Genomic DNA, 12,784 nt, shown 5'->3' with positions numbered 1-12,784 from the left:
GACTCTCCCCGCAGAAACAGCACAACCAAAAACTTGTCAAGCAACTAGAAGAAATGATTTGTTTGCTCACGGCATGACTGCTGGGTTTGGGGGGCACTCAGATGTAGAGGCCCCAGTCTCGTCTTGCCCACCCCCAGCCTGGGGAAAAAGGCTCACTCCCCAGATTCCACCTCATCCCCACAGGGTCCCTGATAACCTGGTCCCATGGGTGGGCCTGTCCTGGGGCATTGGTGGCATTCTAGGGGCATGTCCCTTGCTGTGCCATCTCTGCCTCCCCCTAGTAAGTGCTCTGTCTTCCTCTTCCTATAGGAAAAGCAAGAAAGCCAGCAAAACCGGGGAGCCCTAAAGAGGCAATTACAGGTGAGTGGAGGGTGTGAAGTTCCCTCCTGTCCTATGGAGAATGTTGCTTTCCTCCTCTTTCAGCATTTGCTTGGCTTTTCTCCTAAAGGTTCAATTCAGATAATTAGAATCTTGATGTTTGAGAAAGCAGAATTGAAGACAGCACTGTATCACACTGAACGTGCTGCCAGGCAGTTTGAAGGTGGGAATCTGGGCACCCGTCATCCTTCAACCTGGTGCTTTGACAGGCCTTTAGGGGGAGTCCTTTGGGCCCCATCTCAACCTCTCTCATTCTAGAAGAGGCCGAGGATCTGGCCAGCCATCTGCTGTATTCCTGGCAGCATGTGGGAGAGTTGGAGCAGGAGCAGAGGAAGGCAGATAGGGTGAGTCCAACCGCCTGCCCCATACCCTGGCAGCCCGGCTTTCCAGATGGAGGAGTGAGGGACCTTTAGGTCCCTTCTGCAGGATGGAGCGTCCTGCCCAGAAAGCAGCATGGGCCATTTCTCGCTGCTTTTGTGCGTGGTTGTTAGAGTCAGCCTGGGGCTGTGTCGGCTGCTGTGGGTGAGTTGGGGGGTGCTGTGGGGAGCGAGCACTGGATGCAGAGCTCGGAGGCCAAGTGCCTACCCTGCCCTTACCTGGCTGTGGCCTTGGTCAAGTCCTAGGTGGGAGATATAGTACTTGCACTGTGAAGGTACAGAAGAGTATCTTTAGTATGTTAACATTTGTGCAGAGAGAGGGAACACGTGTGTGTGTGTACTATGATAATATACATAAAACATGTCTGCAAGGATTTGTAAAAAACTCAGGAGAAAGGACCAGGGTGGCTGGGAGATATTTCCCTTCTGTATTTTCTGAGTTTTGGACTATGAGAATGTACCCTTCAAAAACTGAACACAAGATTATCCCCCTTTCCTTCTGTGCCCCCACCCCCAGCTGTTAAAAGTGGAGGGTGTCCAGCTTCTTGACGTCTTGAACAAGGAACTGGACAAAATGCACAAACAAAGCGAGGAAGGAATGAAAGGACTTATTGAAACTGAAAGCACACTCCACAGTGTGGGAGCACACCCGAGCATAAGGGCTCAAAGGCACCATTACAGAATTTTTGGGAGTTTACCCCCTAGAGGATTCCATTGGTTACTTGGGGTATGCCCTATGTAAATGGAGAGGATGAAGTAAAGTTACAAAGTCATTTAGCCATAGGCCCCATAGAGAGGATATTTCCTGTTATAGCTGAAGTGTGAACAGGCCTTATGTTCCCTGCCTCCAGATCCTATTTTCCTGCCTCACAGCGAAAAAATGGGCTTAGAGAATCAGATATACCTGGGTGTTCAAATCCCAGCTCTGTCTGAGTGATCTTAGACAAGCACTTAACCTCTAATACCCCATGTTTTTCAACGACACAATAGAGGTGATAATAGTAACTGTCTCCTATGGTGGTTGTGAGGATTAAATGGGATTGTTAGCATGGTGCCTGGTGAAGCACTCAATAAAGGTTCCAACAATGGCAGTCATAACGGTAATAACAATAGTAATATTCTCTTTTTTCTCTGGGCCTCTGGTAGCCAGCTATAAATTCGATCTCTTTCCCTGTCCCTTCCACCCTTACTGAGTTATTTGAGAAACAAATGAGACTGTGGGCTTGGAAATGCCTTGCAAACATGTCAGGCGTGATTGAGAGTGAGGAAGTGTTACTGTGGAATAGTCACTGTAGCTGTCGTTCCTAGTCTGCCAGCTGCTTCTCTGCCTGCTGTATCCTGACTTCACCTTTCTGTATTTTCAGTACAACAACCAGTTAACCAGAGACAGCGATGCCCTCAGGCTGGAGTTATACAATAACAGGTAGGACGGGGGAGGGTGGGATGGGAGGTGTGGGGCCCTTAGCGTGGGTGATGTGCTGGGAGGTGGAAGGGCTGCATGTGAGCATGGTGACGTGGTCACACAGGTTTGAATGCGTGCACAGGCTACGCTTTAGGGCCGGCTGTGCCTCTGACTCATGGGATAGCCTTGGGGAACTCATGTCTTCTCTCTGGCCTGCCACCTGTGACTTTTGATTCCTGAGGTCCCTTCCAGTGCCATGGTTCTGTGGTTGTGGGGTGAGGGTAGAGGGCTGATCACCAAAGCAGCCCTTTCTGTTCTTTGTTCATTCCTTTCTCTACTGCCTCTGGCCGTAGCAACAGCAATAAGGAGCTGAAGCAGGAGAACTCAGCTTTGGCAGAGCAGCTTCAAGTTGTACTGATTGACAAGGCAGGGATGCAGTGTGACTTGGAGGAGCTGAAAAAGAAACTGGAACTCACTGAGCTCACGCTTCAACAGGTGAGAGGCTGCAGCCCCAGGGGTGGTGGGGTATGGGAAGGCTCTAGCCAAGAGCTGGAAAATTTGAGTCCGTGTTCTGGTCCTGCCATAGAATCCTCTAGAGACTGCTAAAAATCTACGGATTGGGGCCCTGCCATAGATCTGGGGAATCAGAATCTCAGGGCTAGGGCTTAAATTTTTTCTTTTTTAATGCAGCATAGATGAAAATCATTATTTTATAGATTACACTTATACGGCTAGCTCATGAGCCTGTTTATTTCCTTCTGAGGTTTGAGCCAACACTTCGACTATTCCACGGTAATAATAGAGAGTAGATTTCTTATTTTTTTGTTTGTTTGTTTTGGGACAGGGTCTCGCTCTGTCACCTGGGCTGGAGTGCAGTGGCGTCATCTCGGCTCATTGCAACCTTCGCCTTCCATGCTTAAGCAATCCTCCTGCCTCAGCCTCTCAAGTAGCTGGGACTATAGGCGCATGCCACCACGCCTGGGTAATTTTTGTATTTGTAGAGACAAGGCTTCGCCATGTTGCCCAGGCTGGTCTCTAACTCCTGAGCTCAAGCAATCCACCCACCTCAGCCTCCCAAAGTGTTGGGATTACAGGCATGAGCCACCATACCTGGCCTGAGATCTCTTTAAAATTACCTAATTTTTTATTTCTAAAGGAAAGCACCTTCACAGTAGAGATCTTTATTGACCAAGTTGTACATTGAACCTAGCTCTAGCCCTTTTAAGGGGCACTGTGTGGAACAGCCCAGGCTCCTCAGATAGAAACTTCTCTTTCTTCATCATTCAGTTATCTAGCTGGTGTGAAGCCCCTGATGCTAACCAGCAGTTACAGCAGCCCACAGACGAATGGGCACAGCTGGAAGCACACCTGGGGCAGGTGAGGCTTTGCAGAGGGAGGGATGTGGAAGGAAGGTGACCCCAGGGGGCCAGAAGCATGTGAGGACCAGACAGCCCTTCCTAACTTCTGTGCCCATTCTTGCAGGTGATGGAGTGGCTGAAGTATCTGCAAATGGAGAGAGAGCAGTATGCCGAGTATCTGCATGGAGAGAGTGCCATGTGGTGGCAGAGGATGCGGGAGATGTCAGAGCAGGTGAGACCTGACCCTTCAGCCCCCACCGTAGATAGGTCACTTGATTGTTCCAGGCATCTGTGAAATGGGAGGAGCACAGCCAGAGGTGGTCATGGGTCTGGGCTTTGTGGAGGTAGGGGCAGAGAGGGAGATGGTAGCTTGTCCAGCTGGCAGCCCATCTCTGCAGGGCCCTTTCCCCCTGTGCTTTTGGCAGGTGCACACGTTGAGGGAGGAGACGGCGCATAGCATGAGTCGAGTACAGGAGCTGGAGATGAGCTTGGCTGAACTAAGGAACCAGATGGGTAAGCTGGGGCTGGGGTGACCTGGGAGCAGGACTGGCATCAGAGGGCTGTGGGGATGGCTGAGAATGCCCCAGGGAGGTGGATGCATGGAAAGGCTTTGAGGCAGAGGGAAAGAGGTCTGTGCTAGGAGACGGCAAGTCTTGTCATCTCCACGAGCCTCAATGTCCCCATCAGCAAAGAGGAAAAAGTGCCTGTTGTCAGCCACCCACAGTTGTCTCTATCTGAAAGTGGCTTGGAAGATTGGCTACCATCAGGGCGCGAGGAGTCATTAGCAGGGAGGCCAAGTTTGGGGAACCTGAGAGGAGCTATGCACCAAGAGGAGGGTTTTTTTTGAGAATCCAGAGGCCCTTATTGTCGGCTTCCTTTCTCAGCTGAACCCCTGCCCCCGGAGCCTCCAGCAGGGCCCTCCGAAGTGGAGCAGAAGCTACAAGCAGAGGCTGAGCACCTGTGGAAGGAGCTGGAGAATCTGGCAGGACAGCTTCAAGCCCAAGTGGAAGAAAATGAGGGCTTGAGTCACCTGAACCAAGAGCAGGAAGAGGTTGCTCAGGATGTTGGAGCAAGAGGAGAAGTTGCTGAAGCAAGAGGAGAGGTTGCTGGAGCAAGAGGAGAGGTTGCTGGAGCAAGAGGAGAGGCTGCTAGAGCAGAAGCGGAAGGCCGCTTCCTTTCTCAGCTGAACCCCTACTCCCGGAGCCCCCAGCAGGGCCCTCCGAGGTGGAGCAGCAGCTACAAGCAGAGGCTGAACACCTGCGGAAGGAGCTGGAGAATCTGACAGGACAGCTTTAAGCCCATGTGCAAGAAAATGAGGGCTTGAGTCGCCTGAACCAAGAGCAGGAAGAGGTTGCTGGAGCAAGAGGAAAGGATTCTGGAGCAAGAGGAGAGGCTGCTGGAGCTTGAGTGGAAAGCCGAGCCTTGAGAGGAGCAGGTGGAGGCACTCAGGCAAACCGTGCGGAACGACCGTACCACCATCAGGCGCGCGCTCTCCCAGAAACACGAACTGAAGAAGTATCTGGGCGAGCTGAAGGAGATGGTAACCCCCGCCCAATTCAAGAAGGGCAGGGAAGTGGGCATCAGCCTCTGGGGAAGGGAGGTGGGAGGCCAGAGGCAGCTCCAGCCTGGGGTACAGGTGACCCTAGCAGCCTCCAGGGCAGTGCCGTGACTGTTTCTTGCTTCCTGCCCTCTGACTTTTAGAGGTGGATAGCCTTGGACTCCTCCCAATATCCTCTAGCTGGCTATTGTCCCAGCTAGAGACATGGAGCACCCCCAATCACAGGGAAAAAACAGTGGTATAAGAGGCTCCTTAGATTCAAACTGAATTCTGGCCTCGGCTCCACTGCTCACCATTGAACTACTTTCCATCTCTAAGTCTTGGTTTCTTTCACTTAAAAAGGAAATGAGCATTTTCCTCACAGAGGTGCTCAGAATTAAATGAGATAATACATGGAAAGCATTAGGCATGTAGCACACTTAGCAGATGGTGGTTGGCTCCTTCTGCTTTTCCACCTGTGGCTTACAGGTTAAATGGTGGGAAATGGGTGTGTGATTTGAGGCTGGGGAAGGAGGCATGGGGCTCTCCGCAAGGGAGGCGGTCACTTAGGCCTGGAGCAAGGGGCCAGGGGCCTGGGCAGGCGACGGAGTCCCACAGTACCCTTGCTACCCTATTTCTGGGCCCAGAATCTGGAAGCCAGCCACCACCTGCCCTCACACCCAGGGTCTTCCTGCAGGTGGAGCTGAAGAACCAAGAGGCTCAGAGCCTGCCGCAGCGGGGAGACCAGTGCCGAGGTCTCCTGCAGCAGTACTATCAGCAGCTGATCTCTGAGGAGGAGGCACTGCACAGGCAGTTATTTCTGCAGATCCAGCTCGTGGACCAGCTGCAGCACCAGAGAAAAGAGTAGCAGAGATGGCCTGCCAAGCGTTGCAGGAGACCCAGGAAAGGGAGTTGCTGAGGGCAGGTCCCCGAGGGGGATGAGACCTGGCAACATCCATGCCTTCTCATTCTCTTTCCTGACCCCTTAGGAGTGCCTGGAAGCAGAACCAGTAGCTACAGGCCCAGTTGAGTCTCATGGCTCTCCCTGGGGAAGGTACGGGGGAGACCAGTCACAGGAAGAGGAGAAAGTCCTTGGAGGAGCAGGGGACTGTTAGCAGCATAGGATTGAGGAGTTGGAAGAGACCCTTAGAACAGCTGATCATTATGCCGACGGGGTGTCCGCACTGAGTTCGGCATCAATATGGTGCCCTGGGAGTGGGGGACCACCAGGTTGCCTAAGGATGGGTAAACTGGCCCAGATCAGAAATGGATCAGGTCAGAACTCCCAGGTAGATAGGTAGTGGTACTGTGCCTGGGCAACATAGCGGGACCTTGGCTCTTTAAAAAAATGCAATAAAAATAAAGAGCAGCTACTCATTCCTCTCTGGGGAGGGGCTGGCCTAGGGTTACACAGTGAGGGTGGGGGCAGAGGTGGGCCCACTGTACTCCCTTGTTGGGTTGTCTGAGGACCCCTCTGGTCACTGCCCCGCCCCACCCCCATAGGAGATGGACTGGAGAGTGAGGAGGAGGAGGAGCCTTGGTCCATGCTGAGCATCCTGGAGGACCTGGAGAGCTGGGAGACCATGATGAGCCTGACTCCCCATGTCCCACCTTTGCTTCCTCCCTCTCTCCTCCCTCCCAGACACCCTTATGCTCTTGGTTTTTCTGCCTTCTGATTTCTTTGGACCCTCACCCCTTCCCTGGGAGCCAGTGGTCAGACACCATTTCACCTGAGACCAATAGGTGCACCCTCTGAGGCCCCAAGGGAAGGGCTTCTCTCTACTGCCCTGGCCCGTTCATCCTGTGTATCCCCCTACAAGAATGCACACCTCCTGCCCGCAGGTGGCATTTTAAAACTTGGCTTTAGCCAGTGCCGAAGAGGAGCAGGCACAGCTACATGGGCAGCTGAAGGAGCAAAGGGTGCACTGCCAGTGCCTGTCTTACCCAGTGGCCTTGGCCCAGAAGGAGCCAGAGGCAGCAGCCTCAGCCCCAGGGACTGGGGGCGATTCTGTGTGGGGAGACCCACCGGGCCTTGCAGGGGACCATGGGGAAGCTGCAGGTGAGTGAGTCTCTCCTGGCATGGCCAAGAAGGGTGGGGGCGGGGCAGGTTGTTGCGGGGATGTGACCCCATTATTTTGACTCCAGAGCCGCTTTATGGAGCTCATGCAGGAGAAGGAGCGGGTGGAGAAACTGGAATGTCGCTGCATTCAGCTGTCTGGACAAACAGACACCATCAGTGAGCGAGAGGTCAGGGCACGGCAGGGGGAGCTGCAGGGTGGTCAGAGGGGCCCCAGTGTCTGAGCCCTGTCCTCCTGCAGGAAAGTACATCACATCATACCAGAGCCAGAGGTCAGTGCTGAAGACGTGGACCGGGAGAATGAGTACATAAGCAGGCTGGCTCAGGACAAGGAGGAGATGAAGGTAGGGCGTGCAACATCTCTGCAGGGGTGGAGGTGGGGGTGGGTGTGGGCACGGGCGTGGCAGCTGAGCACCCCTCCCTCCAGGTGAAGCTGCTGGAGCTGGTGTTGCAGTTTGTGGGCGACTGCAACAAGTGGCATGGCAGATTCCTGGCAGCTGCCCAGAACCCTGCTGATGAGCCTGCTCCATGGGACCCAGCCCCCCAGGAGATTGGGGCTGCCAACAAGCAGGGTGGTGAGTAGAGCCCTTGGGCAGGGTGGGCTGGCAGGATGAGGGGAGGGCTCACACAGTGCTCTGAGCCCTGCCTCCCTGTCTCCAAAGATCTCCCACAGTGTGGAGCCTGAACAAGAAGAGGCTGGGGAGGGTTTTCCCCACGACAGCCCCACCGCACAGCAGATCATGCGGCTGCTTCATGAGATGCAGAACCCCCAGGAGCGCCCAGGCTTGGGCAGCAACCCCTGCATCCCCATTTTTCACTGAGCTCAGGACAGCAAGATGAAAGTAACAATCATCTAAAAGCCAGCCACTGTCAGCAAAGCCTGGAGAAATGGGACCAGAGAGTCTGCCCCTACCACGTCCCTGCCACCCCTTCCCAGTTACCCCTTTACTCTTACAGTAGCAAAATAAGACCCCTATCTAATGAGGGAGACAGGTGCAGATGAGGTGAAGATCACTGTCATCTAAAAGCAGGCCACCAAATTAAAAAAAAAAATTTATGGGATTAAAAAAGTTATGGGATTAAAGAAATTATGAAAAAAGCTGTAGGTAAAATGTTATGAAAAAAGTTAGTTATGGAAAAAAGTTAAGGAAAAAAGTTATGGAAAAGTTATAGAAAAAAAGTTATGGGATTAAAAAATAGTCATGGGTAAAAATTTAAAAAATAAAAAATAATAAAAACAGGCCACCGTCAGCAAAGCCTGGAGAAGTGGGGTTGGAGGCTGTGCCCCTATCATGTCCCTAGCTCCCCTTCCCAGTCACCCTTTTACCCTTAGAGTAGCAAGACAAGCCGCCTGTCTAATGGGTTGAGACAAACAAGTGCAGACCCTTTGCCGCCTTGGCCAGGGCTGAGTCCTTAAATTTCTGGAAGATGATTATTGTTATTTAAGAGCTAGAGGCTCAGAGTTTATTTCTTTCGAGGAAGCCTCATGGCCTCTCTGATGGCGTTAATCCCACTAAAGCGATTTTTCCCTCATGGGGGCACCCATTTTACTCAGAGAGGCAGCTGAGGCAGGACAATGGAGCTAATGTAGACCAGGCGAGGGCACGAGCTGCTGGAGGTGGGTCCCCTTCCCCAGTGTACATATTGTATCTGTGTAACATTTTGTATATTCTGGGGGTAGGGCTGCCCCCTGTATCATACATAGCAGAGGTTGGAGTTGGCACATGGGGAGGAGGTTCTAATAATTATTTGTGGCTGGGAAACTTATTTGATAGCATATGACAGAGGAAGGAGGCAGGGATGGGGTTATGGCTCCCTGGTGATGAGACTCCTGTTTATTTTGCTTTTCATTTTGGAATAAATAGCTTTTAGCCATACTGCTCATCCTGGTGTGTTCCTATTTCCTTCACTGGCTCCTGGAGTTTGTGCCACTGAATGGGGAGCCCCATAGTGTCTGAGCATGTCCAACTGGGCTGATGGGGACCTTCCAGGCCTGTTTCCTGGATGCTGCCTGGTGACACCTGGGGGATTCCACGGGGACTGCCGTGGTGCCTATGGGGCACAGTCCAGCCCTGACAGCCAACAGGCTCAGAATCCTGATCTAGCGGTGGCCGGGAAGGCAGGTACCAGCACCCAAGGGCACTGACTTCCATCCAGCCCAGGCATCTTCCATTCCATCCTCCTGCCTCCCTTGCCTGTCTGCACCTGGTGGCCTGTTCTGTCTGTCCCTCCAGAGTGCCAGCTGCCCCGCAGGCTTCCTCCAGGCTGAGTTCATGGCCCTGCGCCCTAGTGGCCAGAACCGGCTTCATAGGATGAGCCAGCTAAGCTCCAGGGGCTTTCCAGGAAAAGTGTCCTTTGGAAAGGATGTGGCCTTTTCACTGCTCCCAACAGCACCCTAGTAATGGCTTGGCCCTTTCCCTCCCCTGAGCTCCACTGAAAACACAGCTAGCAGAGGACACATTTCCCATCATTCAGGATGGGTTTGATTCTCAGCCGAGAGACAGCAGGACTGGTAGAGACTATCAGGCCACATGGCTGCCTACACAGTACACCCATGCTTGGCGGGGGACTGAAGTGACGGCGGGGGCTGGCTGTCCACAGGCCGGGCATGACAGGGAGGCTCACTGGAGGTGGCACACTTTGGAGGGGCAACATTCCTGTTGGCTACTGAAATCTTCCTTTGGGCAGTAAGTTGAATGTCAAAATGAGGAACCATGGGTCATTTTACCTTGATGTGATATACCTGGCTCCTTGCCAAAGGATACCTTACTTTTGGTTTTGCTAAGGGAAGAGGAGACAAAACATGAAGGCACTTGTTGACTAAAAGGAAGTCTTAAAAAATACTTCAGCATTGAAAAGAGAAATGGAAAAGCTAGAAAATAAACTGTACTTCACAGAAGCTCAAGAGAAAAAGTTCCCTCTTTCCATATGGCCCACAGATGCCAACAGTGGGAGAGGGTGGCATGTTTAAAAACAGGCAGAATAAGAACCTATTCACAAGCCAGAGATTTGGAAGTGACATCAGCTACCCCACTCCAGATATAGGGGAAAGTACAGATCCTTGGAAACCCTAGACCTCACTCTATGTTACTGGATTCTCTTTTGAGCAGCAGCTTAGAAAGGCAAAGATGGGGATGATTTTAAATTTCACTTCCTATGAGTTATGCAGCTTCTTGCTAAGCATGGCTGAGTTTATTTGGGCAGGAGAGATTATGTGCAAATCAAGGAACCTAAGAGGAGCCTACTCTGAAGAATGCTGACAGCATCAAAAGGCGTGGAGGAGGAGCTGGAATAAAACATCCAAACTCCATAGACTCTAGGGCACATCTTGGGAGAGGTTCCAAAAGTGGGCCCTAGTGATGCCATCTGCAGCAGAGAGAGCAATTTCCAAAGGAGATGTGATGAGGAACCATAATTTGATGGTGAAATATCTTATATCAAATTCTGATAATAGTACATAACTCTGTGTGTGTTAATTCCATTAATATGTATTATTTCAGGAAAAGTGGATAAAATCTAATGATCTCTTCCACAATATGTGCATATAAGTGAGTGAGGATGCCACAGCTGCCTACCTAGCAATCCTAAATTATCCAACTAGCACTCAGGGGAGCCATAAACTTTAAGGGTCTATATGTTTAGCCACAACTCAGGTCGCTGGGCTCCCTAGCCCAAGTATAGTTTCAGCCAATCTGGCAGCCGTGGACCCAAATTTGGGGTGATCAAAATCAGTCTTCCTCTGATATATACACAGAATGCCCCGCCCACCCCACCCTGGCACCCAACTACAGCCCAACTTACAAGTTAATTGTCATGATCCCTGCCCTTTGGAGAGCATCACATAATTCACAAGCAGCGGATGAAGAGCGGGGAGTTGGTTTCATTCATCTTTTTCCTCTTTATTTCTAGCCTAGTGCATGGTGTGGTCAGGCTCTGAACACTGATTATGGAATAAAGGAGAAAGGGGAGAAGAGGGAGAGAGTTGGAAGACAGCTAAAATATGCTTGTGTATATGCTTGTGTCTAAACAATGAAAAGGAGAGAGAATACTGCAAGATGACTCCCCTCTTGAAGCACTCTTACTAACCTCATGTCTGTTTCTTTCCTTACTCTTGCCCTTATCCTTCTTCCAGCGACCCATTCTGTCTCCACTTTTGATGTCACTAATCTCTTCCTGTTTGGGGCCTTATTTCTACCCCTATTTGCTTGCAAGACTATCTACCTTTCTTTTTCTCATTCTCTGCATATCTCACCTGTTTCTCTGATTTTTACAAATTTGATCTCTTATTCTGTCATCTGATAACCTTTTTCTTTTAAGTAGGAATGGCAGGGCCTCAGGAGAGCCAATGGGTAAAAGAGTAGCTAAGAGAAAGAGCATCATCTAGTGTTTCCCACAGGGGCAGGGCCCATTCATCCCTCCTCTCCATGCTTTGTCCCAGTAGGTCAGAAGTGGTCAGTCAAGGGTGTCCTATCTCATCTCTCTCTGGGCTCCTTTGAGTTGTCCTCCTGACCTACTACCTACTGTTACCATCAACGAAAGCTAACCCTTTCAGGCACTACCCAGTTTCTGTTGTTAACTGATCTACCTCAAAGAGGCAGCCCCAGGCCCTAATTTTGAACAGCAGTGAAGACCTACATTCTACAAAAGCCAAGAGAACTCCATGTTTTTCCCACAGTTCGCTTCCCCAGAAACTGACACCTGAGAACTCCATATACCCAAACCTAGTCTTGGTTCGGAGGTTTCTAGGCAACTTCCTAACACATGCACAGAGGCTACCTCTAAGGGGTGAATCCTAGTTTCAGCTCCCAAGTCCAGCTTCACCCTAAGATCAGCTCCACTAACTCTAAAGAACCTTATGGTATAGGAGCTATTTCTCACTCATCTTAGCATCGCAGCATTGGGGAATGTCTGGCCACCATGGGTTCTCTGTTTGAATAATAAAATAACTTCCCTAAGGCATTAAAATTTAAGTTTATTTTCTAAAGCATTATAATACATAGAAAAGTTTAGGGAAAAAGCAGTTGCTTCCTGTACGGAATGAATCTATTGGTGTCATATCTAAGAAAAACCATTGTCAAATCGAAAGTCATGAAGATTTACCTCTATGTTTTCTTCTAAAAGTTTTATGGTTTTAGCTCTTATATTTAGATCATTGATCCATTTTGAGTTCATTGTGTATATAGTGTAAGGTAAGAGTTCAACTTCATTCTTTTGCATGTGGCTATCTAGTTGTCCAAGCACCATTTGTTGAAAATACTATTCTTTCAAATGGTCTTGGTATCCTTGTTGAATGAAAATCAATTGACCCTGCTTGTATGGCTTTCATCCTGGACTCTCAATTCTGTTCCATTGATTTATATGTCAATCTTGTGCTAGTACCACACTGTTTTGATTACTGTGGCTTTGTAGTAAGTTTGAAATCAGGAAGTGTTTGAATTCCACTTTTATTCCTCTTTTTCAAGGTTTGTTGGCTATTTGAGGCCCCTTTGCAATTCCGTATGAATTTTGGGATGAGCTTTTCTATTTCTGCAAAAAAGATCATTGGGGTTTTGATAGGGATTGCATTGAATTTTATTTGTGGATTCTTTAGGATTTAAAAAATATATATTGGTCATTATTTCTATCTTAAAAGTATTAAGTCTTCCAGTCCATAAT

At 50.2% G+C, this 12,784-nt stretch overlaps 2 pseudogenes; one reads left to right on the top strand and one right to left on the bottom strand.

Moving 5' to 3' along the window:
* Positions 1-627: 627 nt before the first annotated feature.
* Positions 628-2,356, bottom strand: LOC129393971 (uncharacterized; annotated as a pseudogene).
* A 57-nt stretch (positions 2,357-2,413) lies between these two features.
* LOC100990228 (golgin subfamily A member 2-like) lies at positions 2,414-9,410 on the top strand (annotated as a pseudogene).
* Positions 9,411-12,784: the final 3,374 nt, after the last annotated feature.

This window comes from Pan paniscus, chromosome 16 (genome assembly GCF_029289425.2).
Source record: "Pan paniscus chromosome 16, NHGRI_mPanPan1-v2.0_pri, whole genome shotgun sequence".
In the NCBI taxonomy this organism is placed as follows: Eukaryota; Metazoa; Chordata; class Mammalia; order Primates; family Hominidae; genus Pan; species Pan paniscus.
Note: the sequence above shows the minus strand (reverse complement) of the source record. Positions and strands in the feature narration are given on the sequence as shown.